This window comes from Canis aureus, chromosome 22 (genome assembly GCF_053574225.1).
Source record: "Canis aureus isolate CA01 chromosome 22, VMU_Caureus_v.1.0, whole genome shotgun sequence".
Taxonomy (NCBI): Eukaryota; Metazoa; Chordata; class Mammalia; order Carnivora; family Canidae; genus Canis; species Canis aureus.
The window spans coordinates 51,677,184-51,691,085 of record NC_135632.1 but is presented as its reverse complement, the minus strand read 5'-3'; the positions used below and the strand labels follow the sequence as shown (position 1 = coordinate 51,691,085).

At 45.5% G+C, this 13,902-nt stretch overlaps 1 protein-coding gene across 7 annotated transcripts in view; it reads right to left on the bottom strand.

Moving 5' to 3' along the window:
- LOC144294232 (uncharacterized) overlaps positions 1–13,902 on the bottom strand; it is a 398,687-nt gene that overhangs the window by 339,123 nt on the left and 45,662 nt on the right. The gene's annotated exons all lie outside the window — the stretch shown is intronic.

Below are 13,902 nucleotides of genomic sequence, written 5' to 3'. Positions count from 1 at the left end.
GAACCTGTCCTCTCCGCTGGAGTTGGACTATCCCAGCCTCAGACTGAGGGCTGAGGGTCAGGGTGACCCAGGAACGGTCTGAGAAGTTAGTGGACTCCAAGTAAGTCCGCCAGGAGCCGTGAGTTCCAGCAGAGAGAACCGTGGACTCAGGGCAAAGCCAGAGCTGGGGACAGCTACAAAGTGACCAAGCACTCTGAGTGTCCACATTAGGACACAGCCCCCAAATATTTTCATTCAAAATTAAGTTGCTGTTGGGAAGATATAGTTTTATTTTTATTATGAATGGATTTTACATAAATACAATAAGACTAAATGAATATCATTGAGCTTTTTTTTAAGTGCTTAAAAAGGAATTAAATCCCAATCCAGTGCAGGATGCAGCTTTCCTCTGCAACGTGTTGGTGAGGTCATCATGAAGCCAATCTTTTTCCCCTTCCATCCCCCTTCCATGGCCCTGCTCTAGGCATGGAGGACATAGCAGCAAACAAGACACTGAAATCTGGTGCTCATGGAGCTCACATCACAGTCCAAGAGAAGCAAGTAGTGAATGAAATGTTTTCAGTAGTGCCAAGTGCTACACACAAAATGAAACAGAAGCTATGAGAGCAAGGGCAGCTCCCATGGGGGTCGGTCAAAGCTGGCATTCTGAGATGGTGGGGTCAGTTGAGAAGACAGACCCTGACACAGACCCAGCCAAAGACCCCAGGTAGAGGGAACATGAGTCATGGGGGGCTGTGCCCTGCAAACATCAAGGCTACGCAATGAGCAAAGACTGAGTTTGTGCCGACTGTGTTCTACTGACCAAGAACTGCAGGAAATGCAAGGCAGAGGTGACTAAGACACAGAGCTGTTCCTGGAGGAACTTGTACCACACTGCAGGAGAAGAGTTGTGGCCATTCATTGAGGACGCACCTTGTACCAGACTCCACTCTAAGTGCTTTGCATGAATTTACTCTCTGACCCTCGAGGGTAGAAGCTAATTTTCTTATTGCACAAGGAAGAGTATTTCAATCCAGCTCCTAAGACCACTCTCCTAACCAGGATACTCCAGGATAAGAAGACTAATAGAGGGTGAGATGTGGTCGTGGCCTTGAGGAAAAGAGAAGAGGAAAGGGAGGGGATCGGATGATTCAGTGTGGCAGAGCTGGGCTGCAGAAGGTGATGCCACCTGCTCCTGCTGTCTGGGACACACCTGCCTGGAAGACATCCCCTCCACTGAGGCAGCCAGGCTATGAGGAAGCCCAGCTATGTAGAGGCCACATGGGGATGCAGGTGCACGCCTCAAACACATGAGTGAAAAAACCCTCCAATACTCTCCAGTGGAAGCTCTGTACACTGCCTTTTCCAAATTATTGACCCATTGAATGACAAATAGCAGCAGTAAATAGGCACTGCTATATGGGGATGGTCAGTCATGTAGCAATAATAACTGCAAACCAAGGGTGCGCCAAAAATTCATTTTAAAAAGCAAAAATGTTAATGCCTCTGGAGCTCTACAGTTATTTCAAAGACTGGAATGGTAGAAACCACTCTAGTTTCCGTTGAAGATAAGGCTCAAGGGCATGACTTTCTCAAGAGCCACCAGGGAGCCAGAACTACAAAGCTGCCCCCTCTTCCATTCCTTCTCACCCTAGTGCACTCTCTGCTATGCCACATTGCCTGCAAATAAAAGCCCTATAAACATGAAGCAAATGTACTGTGAATGTTGATGGAATGTGGAGAATGCACCGTGGAATGGTATATATGGACCATAAAAGCTCAGCTCACCTGAGTGCCACATTTAACTGATCTCATATAATATGCTAACTATGACAAACATGAAGCATTTAATTAACCATAGTTTTGCTTGCCTTCACATTCGAAAAGTTTTACAGGACATGCACTGGGTTACTTGCATTTTTTTAAAAAGTTGTTGAAGGAAGTGTAAGTTAATGCCTTCTTGATCTGTCATGTATTTCCTTGCAGCAAAAAGATGCACAAAGAAAGTGGGGTCTCCTAGTTATACTCTTGATGCTAATCCTCTGCCTCCCTCTTCCCTCTCCTTTTTCTAGTATTTTCAGAGAAGTCTTGAAACAAATAAAGAAATAAGCAAACACATATATATGCACATGCATGTGTATATATGAGAGAGAGAGAGAGAGAGAGAGTGTGTGTGTGTGTGTGTGTGTGTGTGTGTGTATTGATCCAGAGAGAGGTTTGCAGCAGTCAGGATTGCTCCCATCATAAGACCGTCCTGATTCCAGAGTCTCTTGGAGCTCAGCTCATGAAACCAACCAATGAGCAGGGAAAGATGCTGAAAACTACAATAGTCTACATGTCAGATTCTGCTGGATAAGCCACCAGAGGGACAGAGGCAGAAACCCTGGGGTTGCCAAAATAAGCGAAAGTCTCTGCTTCATGTCTCTGGAACTACAGACACTCTGCAGTGAAGTGAGGGCTTCCTTGTTGGAAGATCAGGGCTCTGGACTACACCACCACTTGGAGAGCTGAGAAATCCCATCATATGTATATTTAATGCACCCAAATTCAATGATATTTGTTGGTTAAAATTTTTAAAAAGAAAGACCTAGAAAAAAAGTCATTTCAATAAGGAAGTCTGCATCAAAATCTCTACCCAGTAAACTTATGCCCCCAGGAAAGCCTAATTTTGTGGTTTCCTGGGTCAGACACAGCAGTTCTGTGCTTTCCGTAGAAAAATTGTTTTGCCAAGCTGTTCATTGCAGAACTGTAATTCCAGTGTTTGCAGATATGTGATTTGGGGGCGACAGGACACATAGTTGGCCAATGACCCCCCTCACTTTGCTGCTCAGCTGGAGAGGCTGTGCAGTGTGCCCCCATTGTGGAGCTTGGTGCAGAAAGTCACGCATGGGAGCCCTTGAGCAGGAGGGACTTTGTGAGAGGTGTGGAGCATTTGTGCCACACATGAACTCTGTGCCTAATCTCTGAGTCTTCCTCAGACCCCTACACTTCCAGCAATGCAATTTAAAATCTTGTCAGCCTAAACTCATCTTAGTGAGAGCAAATGCACCCCCCATATGGCCAGATTTACACAGCACCATATGACATGAGGCCATGGGGTTTGTCCCACGTTTTCTGGCATATCTCTGTATCAGAAATCATGATTACTAAAATAGTTCTCAGCAAAAGGGCCTGACATCTTTAATTCAATCTCCAAAGCATTAGATTTAATAAGATAGACAACAGGAGATGGGTCTGGAGGAAATAAAAAGAATAGTAGAATTCAGAAAATATCAGAGAATCCTTTAAAAACATGGTGGGAAGAAAGGGAAGGAAGAGGAGAAGTTGGGAGGGAAGGGGCACTCTCACCCACATGGGAGGCTTCTTGGCAAGGACACAACATGAGAAGACTTCCAGGTGGTATAGGGTAGACATTGCAGTATGACGCCCTTGAGGAATACCTCTTAAGTAATCCACTGCAGTTAACAAAATACAGTCTTCTCTGAAGAAAAACAAATTCCTGCACAGCCAATCAATGCATTAAAGTCCTACTAACAGGCACTCACCAGGGTATCAGCATTATTTTCAAATAAGACCCAATAGTTAGCTCACACCAAAAATTCTGCAGGGGCTCACTTAAAGTGAAACTTATACAGATATTCACAGCAGCATTGCTCATAATAACCCCAAAGTTGGAACAACTCAATGTCCAGCAATGGATGAATGGATACACAAATGTGGTACATCCACCGAATGGAATATTTTTCTACTATAAAAAAGTGTGAAGTATTGATACCTGCTAAAGCATGCATGAATCTTGAAAACATGCTAAGTAAAATAAGCCAGTCACAAAAGGCCCCTTATTGTATGATTCCATTTATATGAAATGTCCAGAAGAGGCAAATCCATATCCTTCCAGAGAGTGATGCTTAATGGGTACAGAGTTTCTTTTTGGTGAAAATGTCCCAAATTTAAGTAGTGGTGATGTTCGCAGAATATTGTAAATGTACTAAAAACCACAAGATGGTACACTTTAAAATAGCTAACGTGGTGAACTTTGTGTTGTATGAATTTTGCCTTAATTTTTTAAAACTCTATATGATTAATTAAAAAAAAAAAAGTCTTCAGGGCCAGCATCTGGCCAGGGCTTCTTCATCCAAATGAGACAGGTGAGGTTAGGGTAGTGAACTAACTACCTGAGTACAGACCAGAGAAGTAAGGTGTCAACATGACTCAGGAAACCAGTGAGATCCAGTGGGAATTCATTTATAAATCTTTAACGTGCTTTTTAAATATGTCACAGAAAGGATCTTACACCCAATATATAGGAGAATCCTTCCAGGAGCGGGAAGCAGAGGCAAGCAGAGGACACGACATGGGCTAATGCTTTGCTTGCTCTTCATTTTTAATCGACCCCAATCACAGCTGGTGAGCTCTGGGTAGCAGGACCCAAGACTGTCCCGGGGCCTTTGTTTTTGAGACTCCCGTAAGGAAAAAGAGAAAGCAAATTCCATTCGATCGCCAAAACATGTCCCTGCAAGAACATAAAAATAAGTGATTGCTTATTTTCAACACCTGAACTATCTACTGCCGCAGCAACTCCGAAAGTCTGATAAGGTGATAATGGGAAGTCGTGCATGAATATCCATTTTAAAAACACACTTCTCTCGCACTTTACGTAAAGGTCGAAATTAATGTTATGTTGAAAACATTTTTCAAAGTACAATTATCTTGATTCGTGAAGCGAACCAAATTCCTATTAGGTTTACAGTCTTGGGCTGAAGCCGCACACATTTCACCAGAAGGACGTCACTCATCAAACTGAAAGCTGAATTAAAGCAATGCTATAAAACCTTATATTCCCCAGCCGGCTATCCCTATCCAGGCTCATCTGTCACATCCCACCCTCCTGGAAAAAGAAGAGCACCTTGTTGCACAGCTACATCTCCACGTCCTCCCGTGGGATGGCATCTGCCTCCAGGGCACCACATTGTCACTGGTCACAGGTGGGGCCACAGTGCTCCAGGCGGGGAAGACCATCCTCCGCAGTGGACGAGAAGCCATCTCGTGGTGCATCCACCCTGGTGGTCACTGTAAGGTAGACAGTTCTGTGTGCAAGTGGCCCCGTGTGGTAGGTATCTTTACTATGTGGCAAACACCACAACTTGGCAGCCTGACACAGTATCCACCTATTATCACACACTTCTGTCGCTCAGAAGTCTTGGAGGTGTGACTGGACTCTCACAGACCTATATTAAGTGTCGGCCATACTGTGCTTTATCTGGAGAGCCTGGGAAAAGCCTGCTTTCAGGGTCAGTGAGTCATGGGCAGAATGCAGTTCCTTGCTTTTGTGGGACTCACAACCCCCGTTTCCTGGTGGGCTATCCATTAAAGACCATTCTGAGCTCCTAAATGATGCTCTGAGGCCCTGCCCAAGACCCCTCCATGTCAAGGCTGGGAATGAGAGCTTCCTCCAGTCGAACCCCTCTCACCTTTGCATCTCTCAGACTTCTGCCATCAGCAAGAGGCTCTTCTCTCTTTGGCCCACCTGGATCACCTCCAAAGGATTAGTGACCCTAATCACATCTGCATATGTATGCCAGCTAATGCACCGTCTGTATCTGTCATGCTCCCAGTCTTGGAATTAGGGAGGGAAATTCTTTGGGTTGAGGACATCTTTGAATCTGCATCCCCCACCCAGGGAATAAGCAACACTTACTGGAAGCTCAAAAGTCACAAAACGATATTTCCCACTTATTTTTTCTCCTATATCAGAAAGGGAGACAGAACATGAAAGACTCCTAACTCTGGGAAACGAACTAGGGGTGGTAGAAGGGGAGGGGGGCGGGGGGCGGGGGTGACTGGGTGGCGGGCACTGAGGGGGGCACTTGATGGGATGAGCACTGGGTGTTATTCTGTATGTTGGCAAATTGAACACCAATAAAAAATAAATTTATTAAAAATAATAATAATAAATACAACTAAATTTTAAAAAAAGTCAAAAAACGAAGCACATCACTTTTCCAGCATTCCCCAACTCTCTGTTAGCACACAATTTCTGGACCTTCTGATTGCACTTAAGACTCACTATCCTTTACGAAGCTGACTCTGTTATTGATCCCATTCTGCAGAGAAGAAAACTGAGGCTCAGAGAGGTTAGGCAGTGTGCCTCAGGAAAACAGCCCATACACACAACCAGCTAATAGGCAGGGCCAGACCCAGAAGCCCATGCTCCTAACTCAGGGACTAAGCAGGTGTGGCTAGTTTCACCTGTGAGCCCCCCAAGTGCCTGGGTGCCATTATCCAGACTCCTGACCCCAAGTTGTGACCCTCCATCGCCCCATCTGTGCACAGCTTAGCCCCACCTTTGTACTCCATCCCTGTCCTCCTCTGGGCAGAAGGGGGTATCTGCATATCACAAGGCCTTTTAATGTTTATCATTTGTGGTTGACTCGTTCCACTGGGGATTTGATAGAGCTCACTAGCATACCAAAATGGGTAAAATGGCAAATAAATGTTCTCAGACTCTAGATTAGCATAGAAAATCAAGTCCATGCTCTACTATCTAACCTGGTTCCTAAACTTGAACATAAATTTTACTCTCACTTAACAAATCAATTCTTTCCCCGACTCACATAGCCAAAATCCAGAGAAAAATGTGTCTTGTAAGCCCAGACTGTTGTGGTAAAAATCCCTGGGCAGTACCCCTGAAGCACAGGAAGGCTAAGATCTCTCCCTTATTTCCTGCCCCACCCCTCAGTGTGGTTAGAGCCAGCACCAAACACAGCTCAGTGAGTGGGGACCTGCAGGAGTCTAGGAATTCCAGAGACTCACCAACACTCCTCAGAGTGGAGGTTCTGGTCCTATAAACACTCTCCAAACAACCTTCTTCTCACCCGCAGTGGATGACTAACAGTTCGGGCTCTCACCTTCAAGCTCCTTACAGATGTGGAGTCTCTACTGCCCTCCCCTAAATTTTTTTATTTCTTTGTTTTGTTTTTTTTTTAAGATGTATTTATTTTAGAGAGAGAGATAAAGAGAGAAGGGGGGCACAAGGAGAGAGAGAGTCTTAAGCAGATTCCCCACTGAGCATGATGTGGGGCTTGATCTCAGGACCCTGAGATCAAACCTGAGCCAAAACCAAGAGTCAGACACTTAACCAACTGTGCCACTCAGGCTCCCCTTACCCCTAAAATTTTTAAATGAGCCTAGTTGAGTATACAGATTTCTGTGAAAATTCACAAGACTAACCAGAGCCCTTACCAAGCCAACAAACCTTAACCAAGGTGGGACCTTTACTAGAACCTGCACACCAGGTTCTTGAGCCTCAGTGTCATAGAAATGAACACTGAGCTCAAGAGAGGGAAAGCAGGTGGAGTTTATTAAAGGCAGCTTGTATACGAGAAAAAAATTCACTCTCTGTAGGGCCAGTGTGCAAGGCTTTAGTGTATATTTCTCCCAAGGATGAGGGGCTGGGAGTGGGGAGGTATCCTTCATCCCATCACTGTTATCTTGTGGTTGTCACTCTTCAGTGGACACAAGACATCACAGGATGCCTTTCTCCATGGTTAATATTTTTTAGGACTCCTGGAAAACAAAAATATTTGTGCAAGGAGGCTTTAAGTTGATATTTCTCGTTTTTCCCAGATAACCAGTACTCCCTGATGGCTGTTATCTCCCATTTGTTCTCGTTCCCAGAGGAAAGTATTTGTCTCCAAGCATATGGAAACTTTTGACCCCTGCCTCAAACCAGCGGCTTTAAGGAGCTACGTTCCTCTTATTTTCCCTAGACAGTCTCAGGACAAGGAAGAATGTACAGATGGGACCAGGTTTGCACTCATGCACACACACACACACACATGCACAAACATACATGCACCAGTCATACATGCAAAAATATACACATATGTGCACACATACACAATAAGTACACGCACGACAATTTTGATTTCAGCATATGAACGCTCATGTTTCTCCACTTTCTAACAGACAAAAATATTTAAGCCCAGACATTTTTCAAAATAAAACAAGTAGTCCTGACCCACAGGCATGGAAGAGTTTCAGGAATGAAGCCACGTAAATCTCTAGTTTTGCCCAAATAGCTGCTTGTGAAGCCATCAGAATAAGTTGCTGGAAAAATCTGAAACTCTCAATAAAAATTCCAGGAAGCCCAAAAATCCTGAACAGTCCAAGTGAATTTAGGAGGAAAAGTTCATTATGTTGGAAAGCCAGGAGCAGTCAGGATGGTCACAGGGGCTGTGCTGAAGGCCTCCCTCAGCCGCTCCTGCCTCTCCTACTCCTCAGTTTCTTCTGTCTGTGGGGTTAGCCAAAGCTGGTAAAGGGAGTGCCTTCGTTGCCTCCCCCAAAGTGCCATGGGTGGCCAGTGACATGCCCATCCACAAAGATGACCTTCCCTGCACCCTGGAAACCAGTGGGCATCCTGCTCTGCCTGGCTCAGGACAGCTGTTCAACTTGAACAGTCCCCATTGATTCACCTGAACGTTCCCCAGCATTAGACATTTAATTTGCTTTCACAGTAAAGGATCCGCCCCGTTTTATGACCTTAAAACACTTTTCAGCTGCATCTTGAAACTGAATGCTTTGCTCTTATTTTCGTCTCATGCACTGGGTGTGTTTCTATGTTCTAAACACTTAGCGTGTAAAAGTCGTGTGCGGTAAAGACAATGATCATCTGTACTTTGCCTATGGGGTAACTGAGCCACAAAGTTGTTAATAGCTCGCCCACCAACGCACAGCTAGAAATGCTACAGTAGACTAACGATTTTGAGGAACGACTAAAATGTAGACTTGGATACTATGGAAAGGATTTTGAGAGCCCTCACTTCCAACCCCAGATTCCAGAAATGTTCTATAAGGATTCACAATCTTCTGGAACCAGCCTCACATCCAAGAAACCACTCCTAACCCACAGCACATCAGAGTCTTTGCCATATTTGGACATTTTACCACCCGCACCCTCTGCTGGGGCCGGCACAGGAAGCCCGCGCTTCTCTCTCAATAGCCTTCCACTTGTGCCCCTGACCTCCCAGCCAGGTGCTGAGCCCTGTGAAGGGGCAAGGTCCCAGTGCACTAGAGGGAGGGGACAGGGTCTGATTGTGCTGACAAGGGCAGAATTCTGAGGTGGCCTCCAGTGACCCCTCCTTCACATATATGACGAGATACCGCCCCTGTGATTATGTTAATCTCAATGACGAAAGGGAGATTATCCAGGTAGGCCTGACTGATCGCTTTCAAGGCTGAGAATTTTCTCCAGCCAGGGGAAGAAACAGAAGTGCAAACACTAAACACCCACATGCCTTTGCAAGCCTTGACGCTGGAGTGATGGGGACGGCATCCAGGAGCTAGAACACCTCCAGCTAACAGCCAGCAAATAAATGGGGGCCTGAATCACCAGGAACTGAGTTCTGCCAAGCACTTCAATGAGCTCAGAAGCAGACCCGTGGTGGACACAGACATGGACACCACAGGTCAAATACCAGACAACAGAGAACCAGGAAAGTAAGGAGACAGGAGCGGATCCGAGAAGCAGGAAAACCTTACCCTCTCCCCCGGGATGAGGGCTTCCTCTGCAGCCTGGCAGGTGAGGGGCAAGGCCCACAGCATGGTTTCATGCAGGCTTGTTTGGTGAGGTGCGTGGATAAGCAGGTGTACACAGATGTGCTGCACTATTAACAAACTGTGCGTCCTCCATGAGAAAAAAGAAAAAAAAAAAAAAGAAGGCTTGGCTGTTGCAGACAAGTCTTTATGTTGCCAAGATAATAGCTGAGAGCTTCCTGTCCTGGCACCCTGGCCAGGGTCGTCAGTGCCAGAGTTTAAAAGCCAGGTGGACTCAGAGCATCTTAGGGAACTTTACTCACTATGAAACCCTCTGTGAGTAGATGTGATGGCTTATTTAATAGAGCCTCATTTGGCATTTACTACTTATTCCAAAGTAGGATTTTTTTTTACCATCTTCACTTTACAGACGGGGAAACTGAGGCCTGGAGAGATTTAAAATTTTGTCTAGGGTTCCACTGCATGCAAGGAGCAGAGACAGGACTTGAACTCAGGCAGTCTGGTCCCAAAGGATGTAGACATAATGTCTACACCACAGCATCATGACTGCTGTGGACGGAATGTTTGCATCCTTCTAAAATTCCTATGTTAAAGCCCTAACCCCCAGTTTTGGAGATGGAGGCTTGAGGAGGTGATTAGGGTTAAGTGAAGTCATAATGGGAATTGGTGCCCTTCTAAGGAGTGACAGGAGAGAACTCTCTCTGTCTCTCTGCCATGTGAGGACACAGATAGCAGGCAACTGTCGACAAGCCAGGAAGAGGGTCCCCCCCAGAAACCAAACCAGCCAGTATCCTGGCCTTGGACTGTCCAGCCTCCAGAACATGAGAAGTAGACTTCCGTTGGTTAAGGCACCCACTAGAGGGGAACTTTGTTACAGTGGCCAAGCTAACTACTACAGATTTCAGGCTCTCACAGCAACCCAGCTTATAGGCATAATGATAAAGGAAATTTTCAACTTTTCATGTTTGTGGGCCATGCTCCTGAGCTCCCAGGGGGGAAGCTAGACTTTAGCTCCTACCAAGGTCAGAATGACCACACCAAACTTCAAGCATGGGCTCTGTTTCTGCCCAAAGCACAAGTTGTACATCTGCTTTGTTAACAAATAACCTAAAAGAAATGTTTCAAACAAAGAGAAGAGTAAAAATCTAAGTTCCGACTCATGCCTCTGAAGCCTGCAGCTTTGTACACACTGAACGCATAAGATAAAGTCTGTAATTTTCTGGAATCTCCTTCATTATGACGATTTGTATCTCTTGGTGTAACAAAAAAGATAAACAACCCTGTATTAAACATTCCTTCCCCTGAGCACTCTCTTCTGTGGAAGATGGTGTATTCAGGCAGCTACCCTCACTTGGGCATGGAAAAACTTTCTTTTTTTTAATAGTAATTCTAAGAGGTTTGTTCATTTTGTGTCAAAAGTAATTTCCACGAAATGGCCCACTGTGAATTGGCAGCTCTGAACATCTGCATCCTACACGCAGGAAGATGCCCTGACCAGCTCATCCTCAGATCCCCCCGAGAACGCCTACTGTCCTCACGGGCAGCTGCGAGCCATGACATCGAGCTGCCACGCATCAGCACCTGGGAAGCCAAAATGTTCCTGAAAACTGAGCCCCCACTGCAGGCATCTTTGATCCTCCCATTCTGCCCAGTATCCAATGACAGCCTGACCACCAGTTGCAACTGAAGCTGGCAAAATCCTTAGCTTTGCTTGGAAGGAGGAGGAGGAGGAAAATGAGGTGGAGGAGGGAGGGAGGAGGAACCGTAGCTGGTGGATGTCTGTCATCAGCTTATGTGTGACTCCCCAGGTCATTTACACCCCTCCTTATTTGTATTGCTTCTGTCTGGGTAGATTTTACTCGAAAGTCCAGCATTTCCCAGCCTCCCTGTCTGTGATCAGGAGGCCGGTGATTATGGGCCAGCCCGCTAAATTGCACAGCAAAAGAAACAGTCAACAAAACTAAAAGACAACCTACAGAATGGGAGAAGATATTTGCAAGTGACGTATCAGATAAAGGGCTAGTTTCCAAGATCTATAAAGAACTTATTCAACTCAACACCAAAGAAACAAACAATCCAATCATGAAATGGGCAAAAGACATGAAGAGAAATCGCACAGAGGAAGACCTAGACATGGCCAACAAGCACATGAAAAAATGCTCCGCATCACTTGCCATCAGGGAAATACAAATCAAAACCACAATGAGATCCCACCTCACACCAGTGAGAATGGGGAACATTAACAAGGCAGGAAACAACAAATGTTGGAGAGGATGCGGAGAAAAGGGAAACCTCTTACACTGTTGGTGGGAATGTGAACTGGTGCAGCCACTCTGGAAAACTGTGTGGAGGTTCCTCAAAGAGTTAAAAATAAACCTGCCCTATGACCCAGCAATTGGCCTGCTGGGGATTTACCCCAAAGATACAGATGCAGTGAAACGCCGGGACACCTGCACCCCAATGTTTCTAGCAGCAATGTCCACAATAGCCAGACTGTGGAAGGAGCCTCGGTGTCCATCGAAAGATGAATGGATAAAGAAGATGTGGTCTATGTATACAATGGAATATTCCTCAGCCATTAGAAACAGCAAATACCCACCATTTGCTTCAACGTGGATGGAACTGGAAGGTATTATGCTGAGTGAAGTAAGTCAATTGGAGAAGGACAATCATTATATGGTCTCATTCATATGGGGAATATAGAATATAAAAATTAGTGAAAGGGATTATAAGGGAAAGGAGAAAAAAATGAGTGGGAAATATCAGAGAGGGAGACAGAACATCAAGACTCCTAACTCTGGGAAACGAACAGGGATGGTGGAAAGGAAGGTGGGTGGGGGGTGGGGGTGACTGGGTGACGGGCACTGAGGGGGACACTTGATGGGATGAGCATTGGGTGTTATGCTATATGTTGGCAAATTGAACTCCAATAAAAAAAATAAATATTAAAAAAATAAATAAATGTACCAAAGCAGGACTGTGATTTGGGGTTGCCCTGTGAGTGTTGTCATGGTAACTGGGCACCCTCAGCTGTGTGATCGATGCCCCAAGGACAGAGAAGGGGAAGGGTATGACCCAGGAGCTGGGACTCTGGGAGGCTTCCAGGAATGGTTGCCTCCCCTGAGCCTGAGGACATCCTAAGACCAAACTTTTCACAGCTCCAGGGAAGTCCTTGACAACAGGAGTTGCTCATTCACCTAACCCCACGCTCTTCAGGGTGTGGTGGAAGCCTAATTAGCGCATGTGATATGGTAGCCAGCTCTCCTGAAAGCACACAACCTAGTGTCAAAGAGCAGGTATAATTTAGCCAACTGGACCAAAGGACAACAGGAAGGCCCCTCAGCACCACAGACCCAGGGCCCTGCAGATGCCAGTTGAACCCCAGCTGTCTCCAACCCCATCAGGCACACTGGAAGTCACTGTTTCTCCCTTTGTAGCAGGGAGGGAATCCACCTCTTCGTTGGGTGGTTTATAAGCTTCAATGAAATAATTAAGTTCACTTCAGCAAACATCTCAAGTATGAGGGAGCTCATAGTATAGTAAGGACAATAAGCAAACAGAAAAATAATGGCCACACAATGTGATCGACCTCCCAAACAGGCAAAGGCAGGGTGCTGTGAGGGCAAGGAGGGAGTGCTGGCGTCTCCCTGGGTGGGCTGAAGGACAAATACCAATCCCACAGAAGTGAGGAAGGTGGAAGACATTCACAAATATTTGTCAAGTAAATCTGATATCTAAGTTAAGGAGGTAGGAATGAAAATTAGAGAACAACAAAAAAAAAGAAAAAAAAGAAAAGAAAAGAAAAGAAAAAAGAAAAGAAAAGAAAAGAAAAGAAAAGAAAAGAAAAGAAAAGAAAAGAAAAGAAAAGAAAAGAAAAGAAAAGAAAATTAGAGAACAAATGCACCGCTGTGAGCTGGGGGAGACTGGGAGGAGGCTGCCGTGGCAACATCCCCAGAGAGGCCCCATCAACTGTCAGGAGATGTCCCAGCTCACAGGGGCCATGGCCAGACTGACAGGAACATTACTTCATTGTTCAAATAAAACACCCTATTCTGCAAAGAAACCAAGTTACTCTGTAGGAAAAAGGAAAATGAACTCAGACTATAACCTTGCCAGGCCCTCTGTTCCCGTAAGGCTGTTCCCGACCATGACTAGTGCTTTCACTCTCATCAGAGACTAGCATGGACAGAGGGTCAAGGGGGCAGCATGTGTCTGCTGTAGTGGGACCAGAGCTGGGACTTCAACCCTGTGCTTATGCAGGAGACAGACGATGGTCCACAATCCCAATGGTCCAGCAGGTGCACCATAGTCTTTTTGTGATCTGAGTTGTAAAACAATTGAGGTTGCAACTTCTGCTCTGTTGTTTAT